The sequence below is a fragment of the Ursus maritimus genome, unplaced genomic scaffold, assembly GCF_017311325.1.
Source record: "Ursus maritimus isolate PB19 unplaced genomic scaffold, ASM1731132v1 scaffold_2, whole genome shotgun sequence".
NCBI lineage: Eukaryota > Metazoa > Chordata > Mammalia > Carnivora > Ursidae > Ursus > Ursus maritimus.
In genome coordinates this window covers 58765530-58771578 of record NW_024424452.1, presented here as the reverse complement: position 1 = coordinate 58771578, position 6049 = coordinate 58765530, and positions in this window count along the sequence as shown.

Genomic DNA, 6049 nt, shown 5'->3' with positions numbered 1-6049 from the left:
CCAATCGTCAGTTGGTATCATTTTGCCACTTAAGTTTATTAAATAAATTTAAGTATCTTATACTATGTAAGGTTATAAATACTGTTTATAATATTTGACTTCAGCTTCCTCATCTATAAAATAGATAAATATTAGCTATTCCAGTGTATTAAATATCAAGTGGCTGGTACTGAGGGTGATCCATGACCCTATATCTTCCTTTCCCCCATTTTTGTCTTTAATAAATACTTGAATTTTTGAAGTTTCAAATTTTCATGGTTAGAGCTATTAGAGATTGTATTTATAATAATCCACTCCTATGCAAAAGATATGAAAACAACATAGAGCAGAGTTGCATGGGTTGGACATGTAATAGTATAATGTAGTACTTTGTGACTATAAACCCAGGGTTATTTATCATTATAGTCTAACCTAGCCCATTCTGACTGATAAGACCACTGCATTATGTTCCTTAGGGACCTTTAGAACTCTACGAATATGGCACTTAATATGGTCTAGTAATGCTAGAATATCATGTGCCAGACACTATTCTATGTCCTTTGCATATATTTACATCTGCTGAAGTTAGTTTCCATTTTTGTCTGGCATCTAATTGGGAACCATTTAGCTAGCTCTGCATGAATTATGAAATTAAAGGAGCAATTATTTTTTTGGATTTTTAAACATTAAATCCATTGGGGGATATAATGGGAAAGAGTTTGTGTTTAAATCTGGGTCATCCTTTTTGTTTTAGTTAGAATTCATTATATATATTTTGATGAATGTTGTTAGATAATCTGGCAGAGAATAGAAGATACTTTCCTTTTTGGTCTAGGTAGCAGTATGTCTTTAAGGTTCATTAATTTCCTGTTCTATTTCAGAGACTTAGAGGAAAACTAAAGCAGAATAGCCATTTTTACTGCTTCCAGAAATAAAAATAAAGGAACAGTGATAGTTCTTATAAAGTTCATCTTCTATTTTAGGTAGATCATGACTACTTGAGTAACCTGATAGCCTCTTTCTCTGAAGAGAATTTACATACAGGTTGACCTTAAGTTGTCTATTCAGAGCAGTGGATTAAAGGAAAATTAAAACCTGGGAAATCTGGGAAACACTGTATTTGGGGATAGGCACTTTCTCTCCTCACACTTTTTTTTTTTTTAAGATTTTATTTGAGAGAGCATGAATGAGGGGGCTGGGGAGAAGCAGAATCCCTACTGAGCACTGATGAGCCCGATGCTGGTCTTGATCCTAGGACCTCTGGGATCATGACCTGAGTTGAAGGCAGATGCTTAACCAACTGAGCCACCCAGAAGTTCCTCTCTCCTCATACTTCTGTATTGACCTATATTATAAAAAGATCATGAAGAATATCTTTCAGCTGCATATCACTAGAGGGTGACATTGCTTCTTTGAGAAATAATGCCCACTCAATGGTGTATTCTCCATTTGGCCTGCAGCTGACAGAAAGATAGACTGGCTGCTCTCTTGGTTTCATCTCTGATAGCTGTGCTTGGGAAAATGGACACAAATTTTAAAAAGCAAAAATTAAGATGTTCATCTTACATTTCCTTTTATATACCACATTCCATCTCTTTTTCTACCAGGATTTTTAATTTCAGGGTTGCCTTCTTGCACAGTATCCAATATCAAATGTTTATACTTTGTTTTCCACTTGACTAGGGATGTTTAAGTGTATATTTCATCAGCAAGTAATCCTACTTAGGATGTGGTCTAATCAGAAACAGCTAACACGAACATTTTCCAAGGTTTTTTATCTGGATGCCTTAAAGAATAATGTTGCCATTGAGAAAGAGGGATGGTAAAAGGAGAGGTTCATTTGACAGTGAAGAGTAAATGTAGATGAGTTAAATTCTGGACTTGCATAGGTTTGAGATCCTTTTGGCGCACTGATGGATGCATTCCACAATTATTGGGTGTTCATTATTGGGCAGTTCTGCAACATCACATTTCACAATTGTGATAGAAAGTGATAGTCTGGTATAAACAAAAACTAAGGAAGGTCTTTTACTTTCTACTGCTTTAATATTTAAAGAGTATGCTTTCACAAACATAGTTAACAAAACGGGATACATAAGATGCCCCCAAGGTGAATTCTTTATTTACATGGAGCTTATACTGGAGTGAGAAGAGAGAGATGAGAAACAAAAAACAGAGGTGGTAATTCTTAAGAAAATCTAGATGAAGAGGATAGAGGGAGGTGAAGGATGGTATTTTATGTAGTGATTTAAAGGCGTCTGTGCTAAAGAGAATTTTGAGCAGAGTTTGGAAGGAAGCAAGGGAGTTACAGGAGTATTTTGGAAAAAACATTTCATCGAGAAGTGACAGAATTACTGATAAATATTCCTTTAAGACAATTAAAAATATGAACTTGGAATTTGAAAGAACAACATATAGATTTAGCATCAGGACCCCCTAAATAAAGTATATTCTGAATTCACGTAAATTGGGAAATACAGTTCACTGGCTCTGTGAGAGTCTTTAATTTGTATATGAGCACACAAAATGAGACTCCTTCTACAGTCTGATGGCAGACTCCCAAAAATGTAAATGCTATCTATAAAACAAAGTATAAATCATGTAAATAGCATATGTACAGAAGTTTTGAGGCAGTTGAGGGACATCTAGGACAGGCATAGTCAGGGGAGGATTTCTGGTCAAGATTTTAGAAGGATGAGTATGGATGGAGTCTAGGAGATAATAGGGGAATGGCAGGGTGTTTGCACAAATCTAATCTCAATGCAGTTTTACCAGAGGGTTAACTATAAAACAAAGGGTGGCATGTGATGAAGTTTCATGAAATAAATATCATGTAGATGATGGGCATCCTTGTAATAAGAAAACATCTATTTCACCCAGGAGGTAAACAGGCATCCTCAAAGAAGTTTTAATCAAGTTTAACTATCCGATTTGCAGTTCTAAAAGAATGATGGTGGCTAAAGGGAATATGGTTCTCAAAGAACTAGACTGGAGGGATTACTGACGAAATTGGCGTCTTAGAAATTATGAGGACATTCATTTGTGCAGAGTATGGCTAGAAAGACAGAAATCATTATCTGAAACAGAATATAAGGCTCATTTATTCACTTGATTCATATAGTATTAAATCCAGTGTTTCTAAAATTATATAAAAGTTCTTTACCTTAATGTAGATAGTGGCTTGTAGAGTTAAGAGTCCAGATAAAGAAGCTATAAGTCTTTTCTTCTGTATTAAAAAAAAAGTTTTATAAATGTGTACATCTTAGATTAAATTTTCAATTTTGATAGAAGTGCTGTGTATTGAAAACAGAAGCCATCAAGTGCATATCTCAAAGGAGAACAATTAAAGCCACACGGATTAAAGCTGTAAAGAATGAGCTATAATATTGGGTCTGTGTACTACTTATTTTTCAGGATCTCACCTTTTCTCAATTCTGAAAACTTCCTATTTCTTTCCAGGGGTTCTCAGTATTGTAGCAGGAATTTATCTCTGTTGCTTGCAATCAAAAACTTTGACTTGTTTAGCAGCCTACCTTACTGGAAGTTTCAGGGAAGGGAAGAAGGATGATGATATACTGAGAAATCAAAGTGGTGGAACATTTTATTTTTGTTTCTAATTATGAAAGGAAATTGCGTTCTCATAGAGCATGTAATACTGAAGAATTATACTCTTTCTTGTGATGCAACAGAGTCTATGGAAAGCACTGGTAGAAGAATTAAGCCTTAAGTGGAAAAAAAGATTTGTAGTATTGACATTAAAACCGGAGAACAAAAGACAGCTATGAACTATGGTGGCTTAATCCTTAGGTTTTCTGGGTTGGAGAACTAAGATCCCAGTGGATATTCTTTTTTTGTGTGTGATGTGAGAGGGGGTGTGGCTTAAGAAAGGATTGAAAGTTCTAAAGAGACTATGTGGAGAATCAGTAAGGAAGATACTAAAGACAAGAACCCAGATTGCTAAAGAACTTTGAGAGCCTGCAAAATTTCAAATAGAGACTTAGTTTGGGCCACAGAGCACATAATTATGTGTCAGTCTTTAACTTTATAGACATTGAACAGTACATGGTCAAAAATAAGCTTTACGTACTCCAGAGTTTTCTTTGAGCCTTTAATTTTCTTTTATGGTAATTTTACTGATTTTCAGTTCACTTAAATATTTGCTTTAAAGTGGATTTAAAATTTTTTCACAATGTTTATGACAGTTACAGTGTGTAATTACATCTCTCCGTACAGTTCTAAGTATTACTTTTATCTACCAGAAATCCAACTAGTAATTCTTAAAGTAGGTAATGTTAACTGCTACACCAAAGTTTCTCTTGGGATTGCAGTCTTGGTATTGCTTTTCACTAGTGCTTTTGGGCTTTTGGAGTAGCATACCTTCTCTTTCTCTTGAAATAAAGGAAAAACTCAAATTTCTCGAACTATTTAAGAATCTATTTCTTGATAAACTATTTCAATACAGAGATTTAATCATTTTTAAAAAACAGATTAGGGTTTATTCTGACAATGAATATTTCCTAAAACTAATACATACCTAGCAGGATACATTACTTAAATTTATTCCATGCAAAATATAAGAGATTTTGTTGCATAATGAAATAAGCAATGCCTGAGGGCTTGAGTTTAGTAGTTTATTCTGCCATTGAATCAATGTTCAATTTAAGGCAAGCCATTATCCTGCTTTTGGTAAATTTCCTAATCCATAAAATGGAATAGTAAGTCTGACTTGCCTTGGGGTTTTTCTGAATAACTACTAGCAAAACTGTTTATGAAACAATTTTATATTATAATGTTTATTATCAAGTAGAACGTGTTTAGAAGCAAAATTAAACCTTTGATAATGCATAGCATAAACACTGGATATTCAGGAGAAAAACATAACTGTTTCTTTTTTCTTTCTAGTGTTTTTTATAATGTCTTCAATTTATTGAGCTCTTTGGTATCAATGGCTTAACATATTAGACCAAATATTTAGTATTTTGAAGTAAATAATAAATTCTCCATAGTCCCGTTGCAAGAGCCATTTCAGTTTAATCAATATGCTTAAAAATAAGAATACTGGTCTTTTAAGGCCTGATTCAACCTAAACCTAAAGAATCAGGAAAAAAAATCAGTACTTGTGAAGCATTTAGGCATAGAATATTGTAACTTAATGACTTTATGGGGAAAAATGTGGTATGACATACTATTTGATTATATTTTCAAATGAGCTTAAAACAGGTTCAAAAAACAATTTTACAAATAAGTTAAAAAATGTGTATAATCTATCTGATCCTTAAACGTAAGCTATCTAAGTTTCTGAAAAATTTTAACTTCCTATATTTAATTCTTAGATAGACAAGAGTTATCCATGAACAGGCATTAACCATTAATATGTATACATTTGGACACCAGTTAAGACTTTCTTATTTTTATTTTGGAGTTACTTTTGCTATTACCTAATATTTATATAATTAGTTATTTTAAGGTACTAGAAAACTCAAGTTTAATATCAGTCAACCATTTAAAAATTAGGTTTGAGATAATATTTAGAGATACAATATTCAACCCTTTGAGGTACACATTACATGTATTTTCATAAATGCATATAGTCCTTGTAAATCACCACAACATTCAACTCACAGAATATTTCCGTGTCTCCCCAAAGTTCCCTAAGGCTCCTTTGTAGTCAATCCCCTCCTTATCTCCTTGGCATTCAGCTACTGGAAACTACTGATTTGTTCTCTATCCCTAAAATTTTGCCCATTGCAGACTTTTTTTTTTTTTAAAGATTTTATTTTATTTATGTGACAGAGAGACAGCCAGTGAGAGAGGGAACACAGCAAGGGGAGTGGGAGAGGAAGAAGCAGGCTCCCAGCCGAGGAGCCCGACGTGGGACTCGATCCCGGAACGCCGGGATCACGCCCTGAGCCGAAGGCAGACGCTTTAACGACTGCGCCACCCAGGCGCCCCCCCCATTGCAGACTTTCATATAAAATAACTGAGTTTCTGAACTTTATCATTTTCCTTCTCTCTGCAGAACTTTTTTAAATTTACATTTTTCAAAAATTTATTTTTTTTAAATTAATTT